Raw genomic sequence first — 13,834 nt, forward strand, 5'->3', positions numbered from 1 at the left:
CAACTTTTCTGTCAAGCTTTTCCTCTCCAGTTTTCCCCATTGAACTTTTCTTCAGACTCAGATTATCACACAGTCAGGCCTCCATTGAAAACTACTAGTAGTTCTGTGAACAGTAGACCTCACGCAGTATTCTCATCCACAAGTACCTGATTGAAACTATAAACCTGATGGAAATACAGCAATAGACTGGCTTCTCCACACATCTGTGTAATCACTTGTCAGCTGATTTATGATGAATAATTCTATAGTCTGATTTTTACTCTTATATTGGCGTATGAAGGAGGCTCCATTTCCTTCTTTACTAGTAGTTCTGTGAACAGTAGACCTCACGCAGTAATCTCATCCACAAGTACCTGATTGAAACTATAGACCTTATGGAAATATAGCAATAGACTGGCTTCTCCACACATCTGTGTAATCACTTGTCAGCTGATTTATGATGAATAATTCTATAGTCCGATTTTTACTCTAATATTGGCGTATGAAGGAGGCTCCTTTTTCCTTTTATATTATCCTTGAAATGCAAAATTTTCAAAAACCTTGTATATACGTCGACGCTCACTTTAAAAAGGAACATACCTGTCAAATTTCATGAAAATCTATTACCGCGTTTCGCCGTAAATGCGCAGCATATCAACATTCAAACATTTAAACATTAAGAGAAATGCCAAACCGTCAACCGTCAACTCGCTTCGCTTACCATATCCGTCTAGCCAGGGGGCTCCGCCTACTGGACCCCCGACCGGATCGTCCAATATTGATATCAGCGGGCTCGCTTCACTAGCCTGCATTTTTCATTTGAGCATGCCTCATTCCATCAGAAAGTCAAAGCTGAGAAAGCGCAAAAAAAAACGCTGGAAAAACGCAGATTTTAAGCGTATCTTTGGCGTTATTTCAAATTCCGTCTAACACAACATTATTACACCCTAACTGCGCTTCTGTACTAGATTTGAACAGTTTTCGTTCATTTGTTCTCGATAAAGCTGAGAAAACGCTAAAAAACGCTGGAAAAACGCACATTTTTGACGTATCTTTGGAAGTTTTTTCGAATCCGTTCTTAGTGCGCCTCTAAAGGGCCAACTGAACATACCTACCAAATTTGAACGTTCTTGGTCCGGGTAGATTTTCAGTTCTGCGTGTGAGTGAGTGAGTGAGTGAGTGAGTGAGTGAGTGAGTGAGTCAGTCAGTCAGTGAGTGAGTGCCATTTCGCTTTCATATAGATGGAATATTATTGAAGAATATAGTTCCTTGCATGATAAGTTATAATTGATTATTCTAAACGAGAATGAACAGTTAATCAACAAACCTGTATCAGCTACCGTCTATAGAAGGCATTGACAAGACAGAGGATCGGCAACGTTGTTCTTCTATCTTTCTCCACTGCCATTATAACGTGGACCTCACTAAAGTGGTGAGAAGGAGAGAGAACTAGTGTGTGTATAAAATACTCATTTTGTGTGTTGTTCCTACTTTCTGATTCATTACACTTCTTTGAGCAATTTCTCTTTTCTTGTTTCCCGAGAAAAATGCAGCCGACCACATTCACTCTCTCTTCTTCTTCTTCCTTTCCTTCTTCTTCTGTTTCTTCTTCTTCTTCTCCTTCTTCATCTTCGTCATCTCCTTTACTCCTTGCCATATGTTTCCCTTCATGTTTCTTCTTCTTCTTCTTCTTCTCCTTCTTCTTTCTTCTTTTTCTTTTTCTTCATCTTCGTCATCTCCTTTTCTCCTTGCCACCTCTTCCCCTTTTTGTTTCCTCTTCTTCTTCTTATTCTTCTTCTTCATCCTCTTATCCTCCGCCTTCTTCAAATATTTCTGCTTCTTTTTCTTCTTCTCCTCCTTATTGTCCCTCTTCTAATTCCTCCTACACCTTCTCCTCCTCCTCCTTATCAATCCTACTCCTCTTCTTCTTTTCCATCTCCTTCTTTTTCTTCTCCTCCTTCTTACTCGTTTTTTCCCTTTTTTATCTCCTTCTCCGCCTCTTTCTTCATGTTTCTTGTTATCCGTTTCTTGTTTCTTTCTGTTGTCATTCTTCTTCTCAATCCTCTTTCATTCTTCCCTCTCAATTCTTCGTTCTCCTCCTTTTCATCTCTTTCTCCCTCCTTTTTTTCCACTCCTGCTTCTCTTATTTTCTTCTTCCTCTTCTTTCTTCTGCTCCTCCTCATCTTCTTCCACACTCCTCCTCCTCTTATTCTCCTTCTCCATCACCACCTCCTATAAGCTCCTTCTTCTACGTTCCATTTTCCTGTTTCTTCTTCTTCTTCTTCACCTCTTTCTTCTTGCCGCCTGTTCTACTTCTTGTTGTTATTCTCATTTCCCACCCTCTCCAATCTTCTCCATTCAATTCTTCTTCCCCCCTTCTTCCTGATTTCCTTCATCCTCTCCTTCTACCCTCCACCTGTCACCTATCCCATTCTTCTTCCTATTCCTCTTCTTCTCCCATTCTTCTTGTTGTCATTTTTCTTCCCCCGCCTCTTACATCCTCACCTATCAAATCTTCTTCTTCCTCCTCATCTTTTTTTTCTTCTTTCTCTCCTTCTTCTCCTCCTCCTCCTCTTATTCTTACACCACTCCAGCGCCAACGATCTCTCATTCACTCTCAGTTACACACTCACTATCAATCGCTCTCTTTCACTTCTCTCACCAACTCGTTCTCTTTATCACTTACTCACTTCCTTTCTCTCGCTCTCTCTCCCTTCCACTCTCTTACCGTTTCTTTCCCTCGTCTGAGTAATCTCTGTATTGAGCTGCTCTTGTATATACTCTGTCGTTTTAACAAAATAACGTTGGCAGCTTTGTCATTTTCACAGAACGTCGGAGCAAATGCTTTGCGGTTCGGCTGCACAATACACTCTAAAAGAGCCACATATATCACCCTCTCTCTCATTTCTTCCTATAGTGAAGTCTACGTTATAATGGCAGTGTGTGATTTGCAATGGTGTTGCCATCCTTGTCTATCATTACACAAAACAGATAGCTCTATTCTTTCCCATCTCTGCAAAGTTTGGGAGTTTTGTATCAATTTATGGTGTTATGTATCAAGGTAAGATGATACTGTATCATTTCCTGGTGGTCTTCGTATCATCTCCCTATAGTGAGGTCCACGTTATAATGGCAGTATTTGATCAACATTGGTGTTGCTATCCTTGTCGATCATTCCACAAAGCAGATAGCGCTATTCTATCCTACCTCTGCACTGTTGCTAAAGTTTGGAAGTTTTGTATCACATCATGGTGTTGTTTATCCATCTCAGATGATACTGTATCATTTTGTGGTGATCTTTGTATCTAGTGTGGTCCATGTTATGATAGCAGTATTTAATAGTTAACATGGGTGTCTATCCTTCAATCAGAACTAAAACTTCAATCAGCCGCCATTTAGGATACAGATATCATAGAAATTTCTTATTGATTCATTCTTACCTCTGCACTGTTGTTAAAGTCTGTATCATTTTCAGCTGATCTATGTATCATCTTCCAATAGTGAGGTCCACGTTATAATGGCAGTGTTTGATCAACATTGTTGTTATCCTTGTCTATCATTCAACAAAGCAGATGATAGCTCATGTGAAACCTCACATGATACTGTATCATATTGTGTTGATACTGTATCATCTTCCTATAGTGAGATCCACCTTATAATGATAGTGTTTGAATAGGAATGGTATTGCTATCCTTGTCTATCATTCCACAAAGTAGATAGCGCTATCTTGACTTACTAAACACCAACTAATTAATAGTACGCACAAAAAACTAACAAAACCTACTCTAGAACATGGTACGCCATAGTGGAGTAGGTCAATTTCCACACAGAAAAAACTAAACAAGTAGAGGACACATTATAAGCATTTTTTGTAACCAACTATTGTATGTAATATTGTAATTCATCTAATATTTTGTGTAATTGATGTTATAGTTTTAGTTTTTTTGGGAAAATAAAAAATTATTTATTTTTCATTCTATTTTTTTCTCGCTCTGTTCTCCTGCCAGATCGGCTTTCAACAATGTAGAATTGATAATCAATAAACAAAATATTCAATCTCATTTATAAGAAATATATTTAAGGTCAAGTTCTTAATAAGACTCTTGCGGAGCACGGGTTACCTGCTAGTAAGATAAATATGAGGAAGAGATGATGCGAGGTGTTGAAGTGGGATGGAGTGAGGGTTGGGTGAGAGAATAGGAGAAAGGGTGGAAGGGTGAAAATAGGGTGGGAAATCGGTTCATGAATAATGCAAGGCATCACAGAGCGTTATCATTTAGAAGGCTCCTGACCTCTCATACTGAGTATCTCCATCCCTTCTTATCACTCTTCCTGTCTTTCTTCTTCTTCTTCTTTGCATTTTCTCTTACTACCAATTTTATTCTTCCTCAATCATTGTCAACTCAGTCCAATAGCTTTGGGTTTCATTTCATCGCTTACCTTTTCGTTTTCTTCTTCTTCTTCTACTTCTTCTTCTTCTCCTTCTCCTTCTTCTTCTTACTCACTCCTTCTTCTTTTTCTCCATTCACTACTCCTGTATTCTGCTTTACCTCCTCCTTCTTCTTCTTTTTTCTCTTCTTCTTCTTCTTCTTCTTCTTCTTCTTCTTCTTCTTCTCCTTCTTTTCCTATCTTGGCTTCTTCTTCTTCTTTTCCTGTCATCTTCTTCTTCTCCTTGTCCTGTCTTCTTCTTCTCCTTCTTTCTCTACTTCTGTCACCTTCTTCTTCTTCTCACAAGCAAGGTATGGTTGGCGGGGTAATATTCACGGCTTTGCAAAAAAATCAGGCTTCAGAGACCCTAGATCCCTAGATGGAGGAAGCTCCCTACACACAGACATTCTTCATGAATGAGAGAGTTGCAACGTATCACCAACAATGGAGAGAGCATGTTGAACAAATGTCAGCTGATAGGCTGTGTTGTGATAAAAGGACCCAATTCCCGTGTTTCGGATGCAACACGTTGCTTTTGAGAAGATACAGAAGAGCATCTGATGCTTATGGAAAGATCTATTAAAGCTCCTTGTGTATCTTTTCGGATGCAACACGTTGCTTTTGAGAAGATACAAGAGAGAATCTGTTGCCTATGGAAAAATACATTGAAGCTCATTGTGTATATTTTTGGAAGCAACAGGTTGCTCTTGACAAGATACAAAAGAGCATCTGATGCTTATGGAAAGATACATTAAAGCTCCTTGTGTATCTTTTTGGATGCAACACGTTGCTTTTGAGAAGATACAAGAGAGAATCTGTTGCCTATGGAAAAATACATTGAAGCTCATTGTGTATCTTTTCGGATGCAACACGTTGTTTTTGACAAGATACAAAAAAGCATCTGTTTCTTAGGGAAAAATACATTGAAGCTCCCTCTGTATCATTTCGGATGCAACACGTTGCTTTTGAGAAGATACAAAAAAGCATCTGTTTCTTATGGAAAGATACATTGAAGCTCCCTGTGTATCTTTTCGGATGCAACACGTTGCAGATGAATGTATGAGAAAATTTCAAGAAGAACAAGAAGAAGAACAAAAAGAAGAAGAAGAAGAAGAAGAAGAAGAAGAAGAAGAAGAGGGAGAGCAGTGTGGAGAAAGATAGGACGACAGCTTAGCCGGTATCTTTGGAAATTGACTTTAGAAAATGAATGCATGAGAGAATATAACAGCTGTGTAATCATAATCATAGTGAATTTGTGTTTCTTTTCTGGCTCAAAATTTTGCAAAATTACTCAAAAATTCCAATTTATAGAGATTTGAGTGAAATATTTTTGTTTCTAATCAGTTTTTAAATATCAAAATTCAAAATTGTTAGTTCAGTCATTAGTTTTGGAGTGGAAATTGGACTTTTTGAAGTGAAAGTGACATCTTAACCTTATTCTTTTTTGAAACATTTATTTGTAAAAATTTGGGAGAAGACAGTTTTGGGCTATGCCTGTTGTCTTCTCTCAATCATATTATATTTATTATAATTATGATTTGTTATTGTCAATGAAATTAATAAATGATAAAAAAATATTGGAGGTAACTGTTTAGAGAGATGTGAAAATCACTAATCTGTGATGAGCTGCAGTCTGTTTACAGAGATGTGAAAGTTATCCTGGCATAGAGCTGACTTTGGAAGAAGAAGAAGAAGAAGAAGAAGAAGAAGAAGAAGAAGAAGAAGAAGAAAAGAAGAAGAAGAAGAAGAAGAAGAAGAAGAAGAAGAAGAAGAAGAAGAAGAAGAAGAAGAAGAAGAAGAAGAAGAAGAAGAAGAAGAAGAAGAAGAAGAAGAAGAAGAAGAAGAAGAAGAAGAAGAAGAAGAAGAAGAAGAAGAAGAAGAAGAAGAAGAAGAAGAAGAAGAAGAAGAAGAAGAAGAAGAAGAAGAGAAGAAGAAGAAGAAGAAGAAGAAGAAGAAGAAGAAGAAGAAGAAGAAGAAGAAGAAGAAGAAGAAGAGGAAGAATAAGAGCAGTGGAGAAAGATAGGAGGACAGCGTTGCCGGTATCTTTGAAAACTGACTTTATAAAATGAATGCATGAGAGAATATTCAAGGTAACTGTTTAGAGAGATGTGAAAATCACTAATCTATGATGAGCTGCAGTCTGTTTACATAGATGTGAAAGTTATCCTGGCATAGAGCAGACTTTAGGGAGAAAAAAAAAGTAAATTCGTATGGCTTTTGTTGGTGGGGAGTCCCTTTCGGGAAGGTCCCACCGCCTGAATATATAATTTAAGCCGTCAATGGGCCTCACGACTGTCATACTTCAGCCGGGACCGACAGTTTAACGTGCCCATCCGATAACACGGGAGTGATCTGGTTAAAAAACTTCTGGTAATGAGAGGGTTCGAACCCGGGATCTCTATGCTGCTACGCAAGCACTCTATCCACTAGACCACGGATCTCTTTAGGGAGAATAAGAAGAAGAAAAGGAGAAGAAGAAGATGGAGAGCAGTGTGCAGAAAGATAGGAGGACAGCTTTGCCTGTGTCTTTTGGGAACTGACTTTAGAAAATGAGTGTATGAGAGAATGTTCAAGGTAACTGTTTAGAGAGATTTGAAAATCACTAATCTATGATGAGCTGCAGTCTGTTTACAGAGATGTGAAAGTTATCCTGGCAGAGAGCAGACTTTAGGGCGTCAGGGTCTCATCCCACACTGACAGCACACGCTGTATACAACACTGATATTTTAGGATCAGCTGATGTTCTGACAGATTCAAGTGAATTCATCTATCTAAGCTTCCAGCTATCAAAGTTTCTAAACAAACTAAACCAAACCTCGAACCTCTGCTGCATAACAGCTTTGGGCGCAAACATACTCACTCCTACATATTATTCCTTCTCTTCTTCTTCTTCTTCTTTCTCTTCTTCTTCTTCTCCTTCTTCTTCTTCTTCTTCTTCTTCTTCTTCTTCTTCTTCTTCTTCTTCTTCTTCTTCTTCTTCTTCTTCTTCTTCTTCTTCTTCTCTTCTTCTTCTTCTTCTTCTTCTTCTTCTTCTTCTTCTTCTTCTTCTTCTTCTTCTTCTTCTTCTTCTTCTTCTTCTTCTTCTTCTTCTTCTTCTTCTTCTTCTTCTTCTTCTTCTTCTTCTTCTGCCTATGCACGTGGGCAGGGTCAAGAGAACTTAGCTCCTATTAAATCCGACCGAAACCTGGCTGGCTTTTCTACCCTTAAGGCAATAGCCCCTCAGTTCCGCTGCTTTTCTAAACTACACCCCTAGACATTCTCCATGATCAACTTCCACTAACTTTCTCTCATCCCTCTTCTACCTCTTCTTCTCCTTCTCCTTCTTCCTCTTCCACTTCTCCTAAAAGATATTATTTCATATCCTTTTTCAGAGAATTATTTGTTGGAATACCGCCTATTTAATTATGAAGTTACATCACAATATTGATATATTATCTTTATTCTAATTGCATTCAATATTTATTCTCATTGATTATAGTAGTAGCATATATGCTACAAATGAATTACATTATGTTACTAAATGGATTACATATGTACAGTGAATTGTAGATTAATAATTACATGAATCATCTCTTTTTCTTTTGAGTTTTTAAATTATTATGAATTCATTCTAGTTTTTCTGCTCTCTTAGTATTTCACTCTTAGTACTTCTTCTTTTCGGATTGAAATTTTTTTTTCTAGTTTTTTCATAGATTCCATATGTTTCTTTTTCTTTATTATATTTTTTCTATTTTCGACTGAATCTCAAGCCACTAATTATAGCCGACTGATTACTCGTTGCCATCGCTCAAACTACTTAGTTTTGCTGGTAACGCCAATGATAATATTATAATCGATTTTTAAATGGAAAATATTTTAATTTTAAGTTTTAGCAATGTATTGTATATGAAAATTTTTATATTTTTTCACATTTGTAAAGTTTGTTTAATGATTTTGGCAATAAATATTAAAAAAAAAATATTGATTTTTAATAGTTTGTAAAATTCGTTGCATAATTAGCATTACCGTCATTTAATGTGTATTACATTCTTCTTCTCTTTTTTCTACTTCTCCTTATTCTTTTTCTTCTTCTTCTCCCCCTTCCTCTTCTTTTTCTTCTCTTTCTCCAGTAACGTGAAACTCGTATAGTAAGGTTCACGTTTTAACAGCACTGGATAAAGATAGGCAAACAACGTTGCCGATCGTCTGTCTTATCAATGCCTTCTATAGACGGTAGCTGATACAGGTTCATTGATGAAATATCAACTGTCCATTCTCGTTTAGAATGATCAATTATATTATATTGTCGAGCAAGAAATAAACCTTTTCAAGAATATTTCAATAACAAATTCCCATAATTAAAATCTTAATTATTAATTCTACTTTGTTAAAAGCCGATCTGGCAACCGAGCAAAGCGAGAAAGAGATATAATCACGACAATCTCTGTCTTGTCAATGCCTTTTATAAACGGTAGCTGATACAGGTTTATTGCTGTAATATCAACTGTTCATTCTCGTTTGGATTAATCAATCAAATTTATTGAGCAACAACTTATATTTTTGAACAATTTTAAAATATTTTAACTAATTATCAAATCTACATTGTTGAAAGACGATTTGGCAGCAGTGTAAAGCAAGGATGAGATAGCGCTATCAGCTTTCTGGGATGATAGATAAGGATAGCAATACTATTGCTAATCGAACACTGCCATTATAACGTGGACCACACTGTAGGTAGAAGATACAAAGATTTCCACACATGATACAGTATCATCAGAGCTTGATACACAACACCATAATCTGATACAATACTTCCAAACTTTGGCAACAGTGCAGAGGTAGATATTTTATTGAGCAAGAACTTAATTACAAAGATCTTAATACAAAGATCTCCACACATGATACAGTATCATCTGAGCTTGATACATAACACTATAATTTGATACAATAATTCCAAACTTTGGCAACAGTGCAGAGGTAGGAAAGGATAGTACTATCTGCTTTGTGAAATGATAGACAAGGATAGCAACACCAATGTTGATCAAATACTGTCATCTAAACGTGGACATTACTAGAGGAAGATGATACATTATCAACACAATATGATACAGTATCATCTGATCTTGATACACAACACCATAATTTGATACAATACTTCCAAACTTTGGCAACAGTGCAGAGGTAGATATTTTGAGCAAGAACTTATATTTTTCAACAATTTCATTAAATAAAATAATAATTTTTCATTTCAACTAATTATCAATTCTACATTGTTGAAAGACGATTTGGCAGCAGAGAAAAGCAAGGAAGAGATAGCGCTATCAGCTTTGTGGGATGATAGACAAGGATAGCAATATCATTGCTAATCGGACACTGCCATTATAACGTGGACCACACTATAGATGGGGGGGGGGTTCATGTTTCGAGTTGGGAGGGGTGGGAGAGCAACCAGCCGGCAAGATTTCCAAACTGCAGTATTATTTTATTATCATTATTATTATGGTCTTGAAGAAAAGTTTTTCGTGCCCTGATATTGGAGCAGAAATATTGTAGATGCAGGGGGCGCCTCGAAAATCAATATCATACTCTTCCTATCTCTCCAATAAGACCACACAAGTGTTGAGAATAGCGAGTTAGGAGGAGAAGGTGAGAAGAAGAAGAAGAAGAAGAAGAAGAAGAAGACGAAGAAGAAGAAGGTGAAGGAGAAGACAGGAGAAGAAGAAGATGAAGGCAGTAGAAGAAGATGACCAGGAGTTGAGGAAGAAGAAGAAGAAGAAGAAGAAGAAGAAGAAGAAGAAGAAGAATAAGAAGAAGTAGGAGAAGAAGGAGATGGAGATGGAGGAGGAGGAGCCAGGAGTAGAGAAAGAAGAAGAAGAAGAGTGAAAAAAAGAAGAGGAGAAGAAGAAAAAGAAGGATGAGGAGTTGGAGGAGGATGAGGAGTTGGAGGATGAGGAGGAGGAGGAGGAGCCAGGAGTAGAATAGGGAGAAGAAGGAGGTGGTGGAGAAGAAGACAGGAGGTGGAGAAGAAGGAGAAGAAGAAGAGCGATAAAGAAGCATTACGCGCGAATTACATACAAAAATTTTTCTACAACTGCACAAACCTGTTAAATCACTTATATCTGGCGGAGTTTATAATAATTCGTCTACACTGATATCCATCATGGCTGTAGAATCGGTACAATTACCGACTTTTTAGTTTAAGATCTGACCGAGAGTGGTTTGTCTTTGGCGAGCTGCTTATCATCAGCTGATTAGCGAGCGTAAAGAAACTCTTCTGCGCATGCGCGAATGATCAGCAAGCGTGAAGAAAATCTACTGCGCATGCGCAGATGGTTAGCAAGCGAAAAAGTAGATTCTCCTCAGAAATTAGTTTTTTTTACGAGGAGAATTATTGAGTATGTAAATTCTTTCTTCACGCGCAGTTGTAGAAAAAATAATTATTGGACTGTATATGATATATAAAAGCAATTTGTAAAATAAAAACTATGGATAATTATATTGTAATGCATGTACATAAATTGCCGGAGCTTTGGACATATCAATGTCCATTCTTCGGAAACAATATTTGAAATCCTTCCAACTAACTGAGAGTGAGTGAGAGTGAGTGAGTGGGAGCGAGTGAGATAAAGTGAAGACGAAGATCTTGCGAGAAATAGCGAATGAGTGAGAGAGATATTTATATAGCACATTTCACATTGAGAGAGCGAGAGAGGAATAATAAGTTGGAAGATGGTAAATATTAGGGTGAAGCGATAAGGGAATCAACTTTTATGAAGAAAGTTGGCTCTCCACCCTTAATGTTGGAGAAGTTTCGATTGTTTGGAGCGAGATGGAGATATTGTGGGGTTCACATCTCCGAGTTAGCAACTGATTAACATCAGTGTTGCTATCCTTTTCTATCATAATTGTATCATAATTGTATCATATTTGTATCATATTTGTATCATCTTTGAATAATCTTCCCTTAGTGTGGCTTACATTTAGGAGTTCTTTTTTTAATTGCGCGTCGACGTATATACAAGGTTTTTGGAATTTTTGCATTCCAAGGATAATATTATGGAAGGAAAAAGGAGCCTCCTTCATACGCCAATATTAGAGTAAAAATCAGACTATAGAATTATTCATCATAAATCAGCTGACAAGTGATTACACAGATGTGTGGAGAAGCCAGTCTATTGCTGTATTTCCATAACATCTATTTAGTTCCAATCAGGTACTTGTGGATGAGAATACTGCGTGAGGTCTACTTTTCACAGAACTACTCATGATTATTTTTAATGATTGATTATATTCTCTCTAACGATTTTTCTTGTTTTCTTCTGTTTCAGAGTTCACTTCAAAATGTGGTTAAATTTTTCGATCAGCTGGTGTGAGAGTGTGTTAGTGTGAGTGTGTAAGTGATCAGTGCTCTGATTGGATGTGCCAGTCTGGTGACGTCATGAGTGCCCGACCAATGAGCGGGTTTCGCGCCAAAATGATCACGTGTTTGCTAGCGGCTCTCCTATTGGTTCTGACCACTCGATCCGGTATGGCGTCCCCTCCGCTACCCACAGGTAAAATACTGACAATTCGTGATGATTATAAATAGAATAATAATCTATAATATATAATATGATAAAGGAAAGAACTAGCTTGTACAGGGATAAGGAGGGGGAACTGATTACAGAACGCAAAGAATCACTTTTTCGCTATAGTGCGCGAAGTATTACTTTTCCTCCACCTACTGTCTAAAGTACTTACTTTACTTCCTGAAACATAATACTAAAGTGTCACTTTTTCGCTCTCGGTAGTAAAAAACAGAAGAACTCCCTAGGGAGTAAAAGTGACTCCATTTAAATAACATGGGGAGCATCTCTATTTTGAAACTTACATTGTAATAGGTTAGAAGGTCCAAGCTCAGATGAGAAAGCATAATAGAGGTGTCTGTCATTGAGTCAACTGAATTCAATACCACAACCAGAAATTTGATTAACTCATGAAATATTTATGTTTGTATGATAATTTATTATTATATTCTCAATATTAGTAGACGATAAAAATTTATACAATTTTAAAAATATTTTATTCTATTCAAAATACCAGCCAACAAATATTTTTGATCTGCAATTCAAATCTGAATCGCGTGATCTGGAGTCAGCCGTTTTTGGTAAACACCCAGCTGATATAATTGTTACAACTTTAGCCGATAGATAGCGCAATCAGCAGTGCCAATCAGACGGCTGGTTTTAAAGTTTTATATTTTTGGTTATGTTGTTAGGAAACATTGTCACCAATACGTAAGTTATTAAAATGATTTTATTTGCAGTTTCTATAAAAAAATGTAGATGGAGGAAAAATGTTGTGTACATCACGAGCGAAAAATACTTTTTCCTCCACCTACTGGCTAAAGTACTTACTTTACTCCCTGAAACATAATACTAAAGTGTCACTTTTTCGCCTCGGTAGTAAAAAACAGAAAAACTCCCTAGGGAGTAAAAGTGACTCCATTTAAATAACATGGGAAGCATCTCTATTTTAAAAACTTACATTATAATAGGTTAGAAGGTCTAAGCTCAGATGAGAAAGCATAAAGAGGTGTCTGTCATTGAGTCAACTGAATTCAATACCACAACCAGAAATTTGATCAAATCATGAAATATATGTTTGTATGATATTATATTCTTAATATTAGTAGACGATAAAAATTTATACAATTTTTAAAATATCTTATTCTATTCAAAATACCAGCCAACAAATATTTTTGATCTGCAATTCAAATCTGAACCGCGTGATCTGGAGTCAGCCATTTTTGGTAAACACCCAGCTGATTGTTACAACTTTAGCCGATAGAAAGCGCAATCGGCAGTGCCAATCAGACGGCCGGTTTTAAAGTTTTAGATTTTAGGTTATGTTTGTTAGGAAACATTGTCACCAATACGTAAGTATTATTAAAATGATTTTATTTGCAGTTTCTATAAAAAATGTAGATGGAGGAAAAATGTTGTGTACATCACGAGTGAAAAATACTTTTTCTCCCTCAGGAAAATTGTTGCCCTCGGCTTCGCCTCGGGCTTCAAACTTTTCCCTCAGGGAGAAAAAGTCGTACTTTTCACTCTAGATATACAAATAACTATTTCTCCCTCAGGAAAATTGCTGCCCTCGGCTTTGCCTCGGGCTTCAAACTTTTTCCCACAGGGAGAAAAAGTTGTACTTTTCACTCTAGATATACAAATAACTATTGCGTACTCTTAACACTTTGCGTATTATCTTGCAGCCATCCCAATCAGCTGTTGACATTGTCGGCGTGTATCTTGATTCTTGAATGCGAATTTGTTCAATATATATTTTTCCTGATTTTCAAATAAATAAAAATGAGAACTCATTAAATTATACATTTTGGATATTATTGATTATTAATTATTTGAAATTATTTTTTTCATTCATAAATTGATTAGTTCAAAAATTATCT

General features: G+C 36.7%; 1 protein-coding gene across 1 annotated transcript in view; it reads left to right on the top strand.

The window, feature by feature from the left end:
* LOC111059596 (hemicentin-1) overlaps positions 1–13,834 on the top strand; it is a 434,222-nt gene that overhangs the window by 116,898 nt on the left and 303,490 nt on the right. Inside the window, exon 2 of the mRNA XM_039435906.1 lies at positions 11,715–11,939. The gene's annotated coding sequence lies outside the window, so the exon portion shown is untranslated. The remainder of the gene's footprint in view (positions 1–11,714; positions 11,940–13,834) is intronic.

The sequence above is a fragment of the Nilaparvata lugens genome, chromosome 9 (assembly GCF_014356525.2).
Source record: "Nilaparvata lugens isolate BPH chromosome 9, ASM1435652v1, whole genome shotgun sequence".
Taxonomy (NCBI): domain Eukaryota; kingdom Metazoa; phylum Arthropoda; class Insecta; order Hemiptera; family Delphacidae; genus Nilaparvata; species Nilaparvata lugens.